This window comes from Thermobia domestica, chromosome 9 (genome assembly GCF_964235325.1).
Source record: "Thermobia domestica chromosome 9, izTheDome1.hap1.1, whole genome shotgun sequence".
NCBI lineage: Eukaryota > Metazoa > Arthropoda > Insecta > Zygentoma > Lepismatidae > Thermobia > Thermobia domestica.
In genome coordinates this window covers 60,567,275-60,584,801 of record NC_137462.1, presented here as the reverse complement: position 1 = coordinate 60,584,801, position 17,527 = coordinate 60,567,275, and positions in this window count along the sequence as shown.

Sequence of the window (17,527 nt, the reverse complement as noted above, 5' to 3'; positions counted from 1 at the left end):
TTTAAAATATATAATAATAATAATAAAAATAAATTATTCTGTGCTCTTAAATAATATATACGTTTTAAAATACTAATGTTTGAGAAATATGAAGATAACTGTTACCTTTACATAAACATCCAGGTATCTTTCGGCAATTTGCCGGGCCTGAAAATATGCCAATTGATTGTATATAGGCCCTCAGCGCCCATGGCCTGCAAATTACAAAGGTGAGAGAAACCTGAGGAAGATATCATTAAGGTAAACAACCGTCGAAGCTTCCTTTTCATAGAGGGATTTATTCCAGGGCGCTGTTCCCCTTCCCTCTGTTGCCCCTAAGCAATCTTAACAGCCAAGTTAGAAACTAGCATATTGATTTAACATTCATGCTAGTTCTTATATATATGATGTTTCCTCACTCTTAGTAATGTATTTAACTCAACGCCACTAGAAAAAAAATGTGGGGAAATAGAAAAAAAGGTGGGGAAATAGGAAAAAAAAAATACCTAAATACATTCACTGAATTTTGCCACACGAATAAGAAAATCTTAACTCTTAGCAACAATTTGATTGTTGGTGTTTTGTTTTTATTAAAGATTTGTCATTGTAAATTTATAAACCCTTTTTCTAAAAACAATAAATAAATAAATAAATAAACTTCACAATTTCGAGGTATGTAAATTTTTTGACACAAATTTTCAATTTAAATGGGGGTTATCTTAAATAATACGAATGATTTTCAGTGGTATTCAAATGATTTTTGTTTCACGTTGTGTACCTACGGTAGATCTCTAAACTATTGGAATTCAATGATGAAACCTTAAGAAGTAGATGTAGTAGTTCTGGTTGCATCAGAAATGAAAGCCTGATGTATATGAAAAAGTTTCCCGCTACCTCTAACAATTATTACTATCTAGGAGCCAAAGAGCTGTCCCCTTATGGAATCCGTTGTCTTCTCAGCTTCCGGCTCCTAGCTGTTATAATGGGCCTAGCAGCGACGCTCGCCATCGGCATACTGGTCAAAGTTACAATGATACCACCCTCTGAACTACCATGTCGGGGCACATTACTATATGCCACCATGTACTTGGTTGCCCACCTTCCTGCCGACAAGTTGCCGTAATAAAACCACTTTTTCAGCCACAATGGCGGTTTTAGAAAGGCATGCTACTATCTGGATGGGGATGGCGGTCCTTCTTCCCGGCGACGCGACGTGGTGGCCCTATAGGAATAATTCTGCGAAAACGTATCGGCATGTGGTCATCGCCTCGCCATGTTTCAGTAGGCGGATTTCCTAAATGGGCTAGTGGTCTAAACCCACAATTTGGAGGTTTAGCTGTAGCATGTATTTTTCTTACCCTCACATGCACCTAAATTGTGTACATCCACAAATACTTTCATCTTAGCAACACTGATGCAAATCTCGGGGGCGGGGATGAGGGGAACATGTCACCTTCAATCTTGGAACAGGGGGGAGTGTCCCCTCAATAATCAGATTTGAAATGTGTTTTTTTGGGGGAGATGTGAGATGATTTGTCTCCGATTGCTACAAAGGAAAGTCAGATAAAATTCATGTCTCCCAGAATAAGCCTCAAATCTGCCTGTCTCCCAATGTTGAAGACAATTCTGCTCCCCTGATCTTCCATAACGTTGTTTCTCCACTTCATAATTGTTTTGAACATCGTTTAGGGAAAAAAATATGGGAATGATCTTACCCGTCCCCCCAATGTTGAAGACAGATTTGCGGCGCTGAGAAAGTTGATTATCTTTCCTGCTTTTGGAAATTGTAAAGTATCTTTATTTCAATACATGAAGTATTAAGTATTGTATAGAATATCTTTCTTACATGCATACGGATTACACATTAAAATTTGAAACAATTTAACACTTATTTTCAGTTACGGCAATCTTACTCTGGGGCTCTTGAGGTGAAGTGAAATTTCTAGTTTTACACCCCACAGTTATGCACCTGAAGCTAAATGGCACGGATGATTAATGAAGACAAATAATAGTGGAAAAAGCTGGTAGTTTGAGAACGTAAGAGGAAGCCGGAGAATATCCCGTGAAGACCTACAACTACGATTGCTCACCAGAAACTTATTTGTCATTTGATTGAACAAGGAACCTCTATCAGCAGAAGTAAGAGCTTTACTTCTGAACTGCCGTACCGTGCCCCTATATATGCGTTTGTTCTTTCTATTGCAAATTCAGTTCTCATCATCCGTTTTCAACCCCTCACAGAAACTATAATCCTGCTTGGTTATAAGACTTAATTTGAGCAGGATCAGATTTATCCATTTTACGTCTCTAGACACTTGCTAAAATTCTATTTACACCCGAATCACTAAGGGCACCGTCGTATAATCTCGCCCCGAGCGTTTATTTTCCATGTCGCGGCACTGCTATACTGTCAGTATTACTGCTTCGGTCGATTCCTGTAATAACGACGAAGAACAGTTTATCAGTAAATAACATAATTAAAAGAGAATAAGAACAATTAAAATATTACTTGGATAATAAAACATGGATATTACAAGGGCAAGTCAAAACTTACCTATTCTTTTCATTCTACAGTTTATTTACATGCAGCTAGGGTTATACTATGCACATCATTTTTCAACGTAAAATCTTCCTCCTTATCAATGCACTTGGCCCAACGGTCAACAAGCTTACTTATTCCTACCAAACAAAAGGTTTTCGGTTGGTCGTTAAGCCACTTTTGCACCGAATTTTGAACGACTAAATCTGAGGCAAATCGGCGACCGAGCTCGTCGTGGATAGGCAGAGCCATGACTGATGTTCAAAGCAGCTGCTACTTCATCGATAGTGATTCGCCAATTCGCCAGAACCATCTCTCGAGCTTGCTGAATGTTGTCATCTGTAGTGGATGTTGATGGCCGTCCTGCTCCTCTTCATGCGTTACACTTGTTTGACCACTTTTAAACTTCTCGAGCCACAAAAACAGTTCTCCCGTATTGCGATAGTCTGCGATGAATGTCTGATCCTTTGACACCCTCCGACCAGAGGAATCGGATCGCTGCTCGTTGTTCGTCTTTGGTGAAAACTTCTAATGAGCAGCCATGATATATCTGCAACAGAAGGAAGAAAAATGGAGGAATTAAGATCACACTTTCACAGTATTACCACAACAGTATAACAATAAAATATGCGAGGACAGAAGACAAACTGTGCAATGTAAGAAAAGTTATGACAAAACTGTAGATAACACTAGCCAAAAATGAAAATGTAACTGGACTCAAATAGATGTTTGTTAATTATATCGACCGCGCTGATAAAGAAAACGGCAATGAAAAACTGGAATTAACTCTCGTTTCCAAGTTAAAGGAAGGCGGGTACATTTAATTATATTTATTATATTTTATTAGCAATCATTGTCAATCCCTTCCCATATAGGCTTCAAATTCCGCTGATTATAGACAAAGTGAGTAAGTTTCCTGCAGGCAATAGCTGTGTGTATTTTGTCGCTATTTTTTTTTTAGCCCGGGCTCGTAGCAACAACTGGACAGGAAACGAGAAGGGAAGGGAGGAGTGGAGCATGTTTCATTTAAGCGTAGTTTCTGTCCGTTACAAGCTGTGTTGTGTTCTTGTACTCGAAGAACGTGTTATTGAGGTATAATTAGCGCGTGTGGTCAGTGTAATTCCTGTGATTCAATATGCCTCGCAAATGCGTAAATAGTGCTGACTATTTTTGTTACATTTGCGGACAGGCTACATTGAAATCACAAAGGAGGCCAATAACGCCACAAATTAGGAAGGCGTACAGACTGTACTTTGAATGTGAAATTGGGGACCAGGACAAGCCCTGGGCTCCTCATGCATGTACCATACCTTGTGTCTCGAGTCTTCATTCTTGGTTAAACCGTAAAAGATCTTCCATGGGCTTTGCTGTATCCCTTATCTGGCGAGAACCATGAAACCGTGTGGATGATTGTTACTTTTGTATGACAACTCCGGTAACACGTGGTATTTCCAAGAAGAAAAAGTCTTCCTTGATATATCCTAACATTCCGTAGGCCATGCGACAACTAAAGAGATGGACTGCCTGTTCCTGTTCCACCTGATCGTGATAGTGACGAGGGCGATAGTGAAACTAATGCTGCACCATCACCTTCAAAACCCAGTTCTTCGAAAGATATTGATTTTGTGTGTAACGATGAATGTACAGAGAATCACAAAATAACATAGTGTGAACTTAATGGACCTAGGGAGAGATCTGGAATTGCCGAAAGATAAAGATGAACTGTTGGCGTCAAGACTACAACAGTGGAATTGCCTTGATAAGACGGTAAATGTGACTGCATTCCGTAACCGCCATATGTCATTCCTTCCATTTTTCGAAAGTGAAAAGAACTTGGTATTTTGTAGTGATATAGAGGGACTAATGGCAGCTATGGGCATTGACTATAAAAGTGATGAGTGGAAGCTCATCATCGACTGCTCCAAAATAAGTCTCAAATTTGTCCTTCTGCATAATGGCAACGTGCTACCATCGATTCCGATTGGCATACACCTTACATGAAAGAAACATATGATAACATGAAACAATTGTTATTGCGATTGAACTATGACAAGTTTAAATTGCAGATTTCTGGGGATCTGAAAGTCATTGGCATATTACTTGGGCTACAACAGGGCTACACCAAATACTGTTGTTTCCTGTGCCTCTGGGATAGCCGCGCCAAAGCACTTCATTATAAAAAGAAAGATTGGCCTAAGCGTCAATCATTTGAACCAGGACCTTACAATGTTATGCTCGAAGCACTTATCGAATCCAAGAACATACTTCTCCCTGCTCTTCATGTAAAACTGAGCCTAATGAGAAACTTTGTTAAGGCCATGAACAAAGCTGGGGAAGCATTTCTCTATTTACGCGCGAAATTTCCACGTCTTCGTGAGGCGACAATAAGAGGGGATTTTTGTGGGTCCCCAAATACGTAAACTGTACAAAGATGAGCATTTCAACACCAGCCTGACAGGTAATGAAAAGTTAGCTTGGGATGCTTTTGTTCAAATATCAACAAACTTTCTAGGAAATAAGAGGACGGAAAACTATAAGGATTTTGTGGCAAATCTTCTCCAATGCTACAATAGACTGGGATGTTACATATCATTAAAGTAACATTTCTTAGATTCCCACTTGGACTTCTTTCCTGACAACTGTGGTGCTGTAAGCGACGAGCACGGGGAACGCTTCCACCAACAAATTTCGGACATGGAAATGAGATACCAGGAAAAGTGGAATGCGTCAATGTTGGGCGATTATTGTTGTACCCTAATCAGGGAATCACCAGCAGAAAACTACAAAACCCAGGCAAAGCAATTGTGTCTTCAGTGACCTTCCTGCGAGGGATAACAACAACATAAATACATACATAAGCTTATATATATGCAATAACGTAAAATTATCATAACTTCAAAACGAGAGCTAATCTTGCATTTTCATTAACGTTTTCGTTATCAGCACACCCGAAAACATAGAGATTAGCTGTTCTCATACCAGTTACAGAAGAAAAGTAAAAAGTGGTTGGCTAGTATATTTTTTTACATGGCCTCGTAATATTGCATAAAACAATGAAGATTAAAGCAAATGAAAAGAGAGTATTAATTATATAAAATCATGATTAAAATAATTAATTTATGAAAAAGGAAGAAGACGTAATACTTCAATGTGTGGGATACAATTTTCATACTCATTCACGGCGAAAGACGTCCTGAATAAGAAAAAAAAAAGAATTATAAAACGCTTACAGGGTGCAGAAAAAGTCCCTGAACGGTCCGATATCTCATGAAACAGATCAGCAAAACAAAACATGTTACATAGTTTTGAAAATGTTATCCAATAATGCCAAATCCAATCTCCTATCCCCAACCCCTTCGTGGGCACGGGGATAATTTTTCAAATTTTAAATGGGAAACCAATTTCTTATTACACATTCAATTATCCAGAAAAAAGGACAGTGATTTGACCCAGAATTCAAACCAGTGATTTCACAGATGGCACTTGAATCGACACACACAGAAAAGGGAGTTAAAACGTTATGAAAATGCAAATTGTCTGTCTGTACTCTGTAGCCACACGTTTAGCGTAGACCGAGATCTTGAATTCGATCCCCATTCAAGGCAACGTTTGTGAATTTTCCCAAATAATAAGTCCATACGTTTTAACTTCAGTTATTACTCTAACCCTATCGACATACAATACAAATTTGGATATTTGTTTTGCAAAATAGCTTTATGAAGTAGTTCTTAGTAATAGGGTTATTAGGGTTAGAGTTCATAGGGCTATTTACAATAAAAACAAACCATTTTTGTCTCAATTTGTATTTCCTTGTAAGTTAATAAGTTATGGACAAATGCATTATTTTGTATCTAACTCATAATATATAAATTCTTACTTAGACACAAAAAATCTACATTAAAAATTCTGCTCTGCTCGGGATGTGAACTCAGGATATCTGACTCCGCAGTCTACTACGTTAACCTTATGGCTACATGGTACATGAATGACAATTCACATTTTTATAAAGTTTTAGTACCCCCTTTTCTGTGTGTGTCGGTTGAACCGACATTCGTGAAGGAACTGTTTTCAATTCTGGGTCAAATTACTGTCCCTTTTTCTGGATAATCCAAATGTGCAATAAGAAATGGGAGTTCCAATTTAAAATTTTAAGGTTCCCATCCCTACCCCCGAAGGGGTGACAACAGGGGGTTGTGTTTAGTATCATTGTATACCTTTCTCGAAACTATTTAACACATGTTTCTGTCTATTTTGGTGATCTGTATATTTCGTGAGATATTGGACCATTCTGGGACTTTTCCGCACCCTGAATATGAAAACTATACATTGTGTTACATAAACTAAACTAGGTTACTATAACCTAAGGGTTAATCTAAAGTTAAACAAGTCCACTATAAGTATTTGAAAACACTTTGGTACTCAATAGCAAGGATCTTGGTTTTGGTTGGAAATGCGAATTTAAGCTAACAGAAAGATACGCTTATTTAAATTTAATGAAATGTGTATAAAGATTTAGTTGTAGTTTTCCCATACGCTATGATTGCAACTCGTGTTTTACTACTGTATTTGATACTGCTCCCGTATTTCCTCTATCTTCATTATGTCTGGGAAAGGGATTGTAACCTTTGAATGCTCTAGATTAGTGTATACAGTCAGTGTTGGAATATATTCAGGATCTAGTGAGTAATGGAATAAATGCAAAATGCTTCAATATGTGCGAGGTGTGGCAATTAAATAACGAAACGTGTCATAAATGTGATGTATTGGTAAAGAAAGTTACAATTGACTTGTATCCATTTCAATATGCTTCCCTCCCCTATCTATACGCCACTGAATACGTGCCTTCAATTGTTCAAAACAATGCTGTAGGTCATCAGATGTCACCTTGTTCAACAACTCTGGCGTTTTTCGTTTCATCTCTTCTACAGACTGAAAATGTGTTTTCTTCAATGCACTTTTCAATTTTGGGAATAGATAAAAGTCACAGGGAGTCAGATCTGGGGAAAACCGAAAGTGGTCGAGCACAGGAATGCGCTTGGCTGCTAAAAGCTGCTTCACACAAAAGGTATTATGGGCAGGCGCATTGTCTTGGTGGAGGATCTATGCATCGTTCTTTCACAAATCCGGTCTCTTCTTCCTTATACTTTCCCACAGCTTGATTAGGACTTTCTTTCTAGTAGATCTGATTCACTTTTTGAACTTGAGGCACCCATTCAGTCATGATAATACCCCTGATATATATATAAACGGTGACCATTGCCTTCACTTTGGACTTGCTCATTTGTGCTTTTTCTTAGAGTCTTCGAGTGCTTAGTCTCGGGGTCATACTGGAAAATCCATGTTTCATCACCTCAGAGAAACTATAATACTGCTAGGTTATAAGACTGTTTCTCTATTGCGTTAACAAATCTTGTTTGTTCGTGTGTAAAATAACCAACTTTTCTTCCTTGTAATTAAGTTATAGTTGAGATTATCTGAGGAATGGAGGACAACGAAAATTACGCCCAACTTCTGAGCATCATATTCAGTTTCGCACATTATACATTGTTTACTGTCTTTTCTACTCTGAGGATTCTGACGTCTCGCTATTGTACTTTGTCAGCATTCTCATGTAACGTGAAGTTATTACCCATTTCAGAAGCACGATCCTTCATGTCATGAAAAGTTTTGTGCATCCATGTATTATGTTCCATTTTTCATACTTAACCACTAATATCCACTGACTAGATACATAAATCGGTTCACTTCTAGGACTTCTCTTCTTCTCTTTTTTATGCAAGAATGCATATTGTCTTCTTCGTTCTGCTTATATGACCAGGAATAAGGAATGTGTGTATAATTAAAGGAATATATATTATAGTGTTTCAGCAAAAAGTAGAAACATGAATGCTATATATACAGGGTGTTTCAAAACAACACCGACAATGTTTGGTAGGTGATTCTTAACATCAAGATAAGACAAAAGCTATAGACCGTCCTGGGTGCACAAATGCTTCCTTTCGGAGTTATAGACTGCCGAAAACATGAAAAAAGGGCTTTCAAGGTCAATGATTCCAAAACTATAGGCTGTAGTCGGATCAAGACTTCACTTTGAAACCAACATATGCGCTATCCAAAAATACATATTTCAGAATCCTACGGTACTCACTCAACAATTTTTATACAGGAATTTTGACATATAATTTGAAGTAATCACCAACTCTCTCTCTCTCTATAAAAGTTGTTGCGGCAGTACCGCAGGATTCTGGAACATGGCTATTTGGATAGGGCACATACTAGTTCCTAAGTGAAGTCTTGATCCGACTACGGTAGGTCGCATAGTACTGGAGCTACGGAGGTTAAAGTTAATTTTTGAATGTTTTCGGCAGCCTGTTACTCCGAAAAAAAGTATTTGTGCACCCAGGTTTGTCTACACTTCCTGGCTTATTTTGATGTCAGGAATCACCTCTGAAACCTTGTCAGTGTTGTTTTGAAACACTCTGTACATATATATATATTCCTATTTTGACCAGGGAGTAGTGTAGTAAAAAACTGACAGCAGTTTTTCGTCGTACATTCAGGAAGTTTAAGTAACTGTAAAACTGTAGTTTCGAGTTTTACGTCTGTGCAGCACCATCATTGACAGCTAAGCTTTTTGTCATTTCGAAACAACTTTCTGTTTTACCTCTTTTACCAATTGTAACCTCTTTTCCCTCCGGTCGTACCTCCTACAACGAAGGTACTAAAATACAAGGTTGGAGCAAACTGATTGACTAATTGAGGTTTAATTGGAACGTCAGCATCGATGCTATTTCTCCCAGTCACGATTAACACATTTGCTAATGGCATTGTATATTAGGTGCAATTAACTAACACTCTTCTATTCGTTTTCTGTTCGATCCAGCTCATCGCACACTGTTATTACCAAAGTTTCCACTGTATTTTAATCGCTTTTATGCTTTTTGGGCTTTAAAAAGGTGAAATACTCCACACGAAATAGGTACTTAATTTGAAGGGATAATCTATTTACTATTTGGATATATACTATTTTATACTATCTGCTGTAATAATATGTTCAATTACATAAAACCCCATAATAGTACTGACAGCACTGTAGAGAGCCGAGTCATACCACATGACCTGGGAGCGTGGTTAAATTTGAATTTCGAGCGTGTGCGGGGCCTAAAATTACGTGACCTCTACCAACCAATCAGAATCGAGCAAATTTTGCTGACTCGGCTCTCTATAATGCGGTCGGTACTACTCATAAGGTACCAAAGTAACTTCTACATGATATCCATATATCAACGTGTCTGTGAACAGAAAACTTCAGATCCAAATTGAAAGTGACTATGTTTGTGAATCTTAATCTCTTGATAAAACGTACATTTATGAACGAATAGGTTTCCGTTTTTAATGAGGATTAAGAATATTGAAGTATTTTGTATTTATGCAAATAATGTTAAGCATATTGAAGTAAGGATTAAGGATATCTTGTATACGTGAAGAATATTCTACTTACTACATTTATGTTAAACAGAATCATTCTCCAATACGTCTGTCAGCAAGAGATTATCTATCACCATCTAAAACCATCCATCCGCTAGGATATTTCACTGTTCAATTGGAACTGATGCACGAAACATCTATTTTAATACTTCTGTCGACTGGAAACCAATTTCGGTCTTTTTAACTTTTTTTCTACTAAATAGTCAAGTTTTCATCATGATCATCAAAAAATAATTTATTCTAAAGTGATATTCACTTATTTACTGCATTCCATTGTTCTCAATTTCTCTACTTTCTTCCTTACTTTCATTATCACTTGTGTGTAGTTGTGACATTTTATTAAGTTTACAAAATCTCCATTGTTGTTCATCATCAGTATTCGATATCCACTTTCTGCCTTAATTATTGGACTTGCTGCATTTATTTTTTACAATATGCCTATACAGTAGAGCGTCGATTATCCGAACGTCGGTCAACCGAACGACCGCTTAACCGAACTGTGTACTTGCTCGCACCTGTTACTCTCCCACCCTACCGTCCATCATCCCCCTCACTCCCAAACCAAGTTTCCCACAGTAGTCGCCGCACTGAGCCACCGCTGGCGGAACATTGCTTCTAATGGGGCCTTTATAAGGCGCTGCTGACCGGCCAAGCCGCCAGTCGCTGTGTTTCAACAGTCAGCACACTTCTATATATTCCTACTAAAGTTGCCTTTGTATATTACTTTGTAATACTTAAAGAGTGCCTGTTTTTATGAATAAATTTACTGTACAGTACTTCTTTTTGGCAAATAAACATATACAGTTCGATTATCCGAACAAACCAGTTTTCCGAACACCCATGTCCCCCAATTACTTCGGATAATCGACGCTCTACTGTATATATGAAAGATACAAAATGTATCAATGTATAATTTAATTTCATATTTCCATATAAATATACTTTACAATGTTGAGGAGTGATAGAACTGCTTCGAAAAAGTCAGCATCACCTTAATAATATCTCTTTTCAATGTTTTATCTTAAGATGCGCATGGAATAATTCTATAAGCGTTGTTAGAAACGAACAAATAATACCAACATAAAGTAAAAGGTAAACACTAATCAAGTCGCTTAAAACTATAACACGATTAAATTGTTCTTCTAAAGTTGTAATACTGAAAAATGTCTTGTATTTGTTTCGGAAATAACAGAAGATAGGTATTTTCATTACTGGTATAATCCAGCCTCAAAACTCAAATCAATAATACGCTGGAATGGTCGAGTAAACATAGAACCTTTTCTCAGGTAGAAAGCTAAAGGACTGGAAATTTTTTTTTTACTAATATGAAACAATGGCTTTCCGTAAGCATCAAAATTCTCAAGAGATATAACATCTGCTGCTAGAAGGTTTGAAGGAAAAATAAAATCCTTATCCTCGATTGATCTAAGAAGTGACTTGTCCTTACTATTTTCGGTAACCCAATTGTTATAAACTCTTCGATTAATATCGTCAATTTGTTCCTTAAAATTCGCACGAAAATTGTATTCACCTCCGAATTTCAGTCCAGAATTCAGAACATCCTCTCTAGTATCAACATAACCATGTAATTTTGGTTTGGTTAAAATCCAAAGAAAGCAGCCTGAAAACCAGCCTTAATAATTAAAAATAGCAAGTCCCATGTTATGAACACCATTCTCCTACTGAACGTAAGCGGAAAGGAGGGAGCAGATACACCCAGAAGAATAGCTAAAACATATAACGTATTCCAATCCTAGTGTTTCCATCATTAAAAATACTCAATAATGAGAAACATAAACAAACAAAACAAAATACAAAGATTACATTAATCCAAAGAACAGGTTTGAACGGGAAGTATAAATTCATCCAGCGAGGATATTCCGACGGCAAAGGAGATATCCGCGCAGTATAATAATCTTCTGTTGAAAAATTATATCAAATTACTCCATTCTGCTAGGCAGGAGTTGCGAGAATTTAAATATAGCATCTATTTCTTTGTTAAAGAATATGTACAAATCTCCAGTAAAATTGTGTCTATAAGTATCACCTACATCGGGCTTCGCTTCAAAAATATGTTTTTCCCATCACGTGAAATTCATTTTATATTGATGAGTATTTATAATTTCAGCGTACATGCCAACGTAAATATACTTTCCTTTTTCACTGTATAAACATGAAAAGCTTACTTTCTGCAGTGTTAATTATGACTGGACACTTATTTATATTTTGTAATTTGTTCCAAAATAAATCCGTTCCTAATATAAAAGTACGTTTCGTCCCATATGTCAAAGGGTAAGTGAACAATAAAACTAACTGCTCCGCAATAATATTTATCGAACGGCATCGGCGTGTACACTGATATTAGCAGAGACTCAGGCTTTTGTACGGAATGTATATTTTGTTTATTTGTTGAAACAAGAAAAATGGAATCTGCAATTTTAAAGGTTTAGAATATGTTGAAAACCGACTCAATAAATTGCAATTTTCTTCGATATATACAACGATAATTTTCAACGGCGGATACCGGTACCAAAACATGGACATTCTGTCAATCATCTGTTGAAAGCTACATACACTCCTATTGAAGTATATGAAGTTCATATCACCATTGTTATGTTTCATAAACTTTTCGATTTTTTTCTTGTGTATAATGCTTGAACGTGAAGGGATGTATTCTTACAAATGGCATTCTTTTACTGATGAAAAAGTAATTGTACAGTGTTGTTCATATGTAGTGCATCGAATACTACAACTCTGTTAATATTTTTCTAAAATATTTGCCATGTACTTGAACATATTCTGAGATAAGCGATCCTTTGTGATAGATAAATTGGAAATTAATTTGTGGTGGCCAAAAGTTGACAAAAGAAGAAGCAGATATACTATTGTGGTTTTCATTTTTATCTGTTGGTACCTGAAAGAAAAAATATTACGTTTGCAGGTGACTTATTATGAGAAATAGATAAATTCTTGGAATTAAGAATTTGATTACGACTCTTCCACTAACATTTTTCGCAGATTCTGTAATAGTCATTTTAAGTGTACAGTTGTGTTCTTACAAAACTTTCAACCCTATACGAGATGACACGTGTATTCTATTTCCAAACTGTTTTTCTTCCTGTTACTGTTACAAACTTAGGAATACTGTTTGTTGTTTGTTGCTGTTGTTGCTGTAATGTGTTTATGTTAACATTGTGGCGGTATTTGTTTATTCCTCATGTAACGTAATAATGTTAATTCAACTAAATGCAACCTGAAGTATACATTGTCCTGTATGAATGTGTGTGTGAGTGAAATGTAGGTTTAGTATTAAGTGCACCAATTCTTTTGACATATATGTGTGACTTACTATAACTAATGGTAGTTGGCAATTAAAGCCGTTGAAAGTCAATACTAACTCAATTTAAGTTGGCTCTATAAAGGAAACAAAAAGAACAGGAATAGCCTGAACGAATGATCATCATGGGAGAACTTTGAAAGTCAAAACCTTCGACAAATATATGTATTACTTTGATTTTTTTCTTCTCTGTGGTCAATTCTAGCATGCCGTTAACTTCATCATTTATACTTCAAGTACTTGATACTAGTCAAGAACTTTCGGAAATATCGAATATTTTGTTAAATTAAACTTTCTCATCTATCATAGAGCTAGATTGGGATAATTCGATAGTTGGGGTTAAATGGATCTAGGTCTGGGAAATATGGGTTAACGTGTCTACCTTCGATCACTTTAATACCAAATACTCACCCAATAGCTATTGAAAATAATCCTAATTCGATAATTATTCACTTTCCTTTACCATATTTCTCAAAAATATCCAGTAATAGTTTCCCTCTTTCCTCATCTCCTTACTTGCCTTTTCATCTTTCTTTTTTATGCCATGAGTGAGAGTCGGGAAACTGCATCCTAATGTCATCAGATAAGCTAGTCGGCGAGTGAAGCCTCACGAATTGTCTCTGTCTATTTCTCAGTTAGAACTTCTGTCCGTTCTATTCCTATGTGAACAACACTGGCCCGTTTGTCGTGAAACTGCGGTGAAAGTATCGGAACTCATAATTTTCGAAATTTAAAGATTTTCAACTGTACAGAAGATAAACGTAGCGAATTACTCGCGCAATACCCCAAGTAGATGTAATATACTGTCCTAGTGTGACTGGTAACGTTTGAATGGGATGAATGAGTGTGTTAACTTAACAAGCATCAGTAGTTAGTATTCCCAATTAGCAAAATGTTGTTATTCTAACAAAATTTTGTTAATGGGCCGGGGAAAACTGTAATGTACCATTACAGTTGAGAGTAATGGCAACTTTTTTTTCTCACCCTGTACCTAGTGAACTTTTTTTTAAAAAAAATCGATTTCGGTTTAATTAGACGATTTATTTATCCTCTTTACTTCAAATTAAACGTAATGGATTGAAAGATTTCATTAGGAATTATATTTTCACTGAATAACATATTTATTTATATTTTGATTAATTGTAAATCCCATTTTCGCATATACAAGTTGAATAGTTACAAGGTTTATCATTCTGACGTCATACCGAAATATAGTTCCGCCATTGGATATAAATTTTCTTAATTTCAGCCCAATGTAGAATTTGCCAGGTACCTAAACATTCCCTCATCCCCCCTCATTAGTCCATAGTCACTTTCAGATCCGGTTATATCTGGATTTCACAAATTTCTATTTGCTTTGTAATTTCCGCGGCTGAAATATTTCGCCCTGATTGGAGGAATCCTCCTATCCCTGTCGTTTTAGGCGCAATGTTATCATTCTCAACACAGTCAATTCTACGAGCACAGCCGGGGACATCAACTGCTCCTAAATTCCGCTAGAAAGGACGGACATTTTCATTAAATCAAGGTGAAATTTAATGTAATTTCATAGTTAAGGAATGAAGACGGTTTAGGAGGTCCAAACAATCTACAATTTTTGGTAAAGAAGCGGCAATTCAGTGAAATTCCGGATTTGTGTTTACAGGACGCCATGATGCTGTCATTTTAGAACAAACAATGGAAGTGTGATTTTACCCTCCTCTTCTTCCAAACCATAAATTCAGTTAGGGATTAGGGAAATAGGACCTGTTTCGTGCATTTTGTTCGTGTATTTGGTAGATGTGATTTTTTTATTATTCAGTAAGTGCATGTACGTAGTAGGTTTCATAGTTGTAATGTTAACTATCAGAATGGCAGCTTAATCTAACAAAAGGGCTCCTATTCTCTCTCGAAATTGAACCATTTCTAGCGGGGGAATGGGTTAGTTATTGTTTGTATTAGGGCCTTTTCCCCTCTCAGGGGAAAGGTCCCACAATAAACCTTATTAAAATGCCCTCAGGGCATCAAATTCTAGTAAACATGTTTTGAATAATTGGCCAGGTCAATTAGACCTAGGGTTACTCTTGTCATTTTGTCCCCCTAAAGTTCAATAGAGCCGACTTTATATATTGACAAGGAGTAATGTGTTTTAAATATAATATATCTGGTATTTGCCTTTAACATGCATGTAATTAAATGGTGCTTGTTTGGTTTAGTAGTTTAGTATATATATTGTTCTGTGTAGTTAGTAGTTTTGTGGGAATGTGTGACGTTACTGTATGAGGACAGTGTAGTTACGTATGTAAACTCATCACCATTTTTCTAACTAAAAGTAACTAAACCAGAATAAATATAGATTTGATTAGCAAGTATATGGGTGTATTTTAGTACACAGTACATTATTCGTTAATACAGCGCCATCGTGTCCGTTTTCCGTGATCAATTGTTTGTTGACATTACGTCATTGCACGAGTTAGTGATTTAGTTTGTTTGATTTTGCCCCCTTATTTCTAAATTACATCCCGTGGACATGGTTTGCGGTTCATATGAGTATACATTCATATAAAATAGCATGAGATCTCACTGTTCTGAAAATTACAGCTTGCTATGTCAATTAGAAACCGAAATATCCACTGAAATCAAGAATGCCTATTTTCTTAATTAGAAGTAAAGCCCACATGATGTTACTGTTTGTTTCAAAATGTAATATTAAATTCTCTTTTCTCGTTGATGTAGAAAGATTCCATTGTTGCTTTAGTTTTATCAGCAAATCAGAAATAAAATAATCGTTGACAATTTAACTTTCAGTGAATGCACGTATGACTTTTTTTAAACTGCGAAGTAAATATAATTTGGTGTTTCGTAACAAAGAGTCCGTGGTTCGATTAATGTTATTGTGTAGCAGCTTAAGCGTGACGGATTGTGATAATTATATATTTATTAGTGCATAATGTAATATGTGTAGGGCCTGCGTATAAATATATGTAATAGGGTGTCTGTAAAATATTACTTCGCGTGGAAAATTAGTAAATAATGAATAAATGTAATGACATAGTAATAATATAATTATGATATAAAATAAATGAGATGATAGGACACCTGTACTAAAATAAATAGGCCCTGTGTATATTATATATGGAGAATATGAATATGTTTACTGAAAAACTCTCGCGTTTTGACTTTTACACCAATACATTCATCCAACCGAGTTTGCTATTGGATAGTAATGTGTAGTTGGGAATTGTATGTTACTTCGCATTTCAATATCTTATATTAACAGCTCCGGTTCTTAAGAATTTCATCAGATAGGGTAGCATCATGTAGGAAATACTTTTGAAGGTTGACGAAAATGATAATTAAGAAAAATAACTGCTATATCCTGGAATCATCAGAAAGTACAGGTTTGGTCATTTGTACCTTTAACATTCATTGACTCTCCGAGATTTTTTCCTACGTTGCTTACATTATTTACCGTGCAGTGTTCATATAGCTGATGGATCGGATGGGACTATCCAATTAAATCAACCGCTACTAAATTAATATCTAGGCCCATTGCGTACTCGGACGTCGACCCATGACCCCTAGTCCTATTAACTATTTTCGTTTGTTTTCTTAGTTTAATTAGATGATGGAAATTAACGACGTCCCAGAATTTGGCACGTCTGTGTAGGGTAGCCATCGGTGATGTTTGGTCACTGAAATCACCGATCCAAAATTCAGTTTACTTTTATTTTTTTTTTATTTTGGCAAATTACTCGTTAGGGATATTATAGCTATTATTTACTCTAGTTTCATTACTGTTCTGGACTTTCTTAGTTTCTGAGAGGTCGGATTATTTTTTTTTAAATTCCAAATTAAGATTCTACACCACCTTTCGGTATAGCCGGAGTTTCCAAGGACTCAAACGGATACAGCGAGGAGGGGAATTTCCTTAAAGCTTTCGGCTTTCTGAAAATTCCCTTGCAGGCACGGACTCGTTGTGTTTTTGGAGATAACTTTTGAGTTTACGTATTTAAGTAAACCACTCTCTTTCGGCATATGTGAATTTTTTTTTTGGCTGTGAGTTGCTACATACTTAAATTCGATCACTCGCCTCTGTAGTGAGTAGTACCTTAATCTTTCTCCTTTCGTTGGCGCCGCTTTCTCTATCTTGTCTCTTTCTTCCTTCTTAAGTCAAGTTTTTTTAAACCTTCCCCACCGTTCTG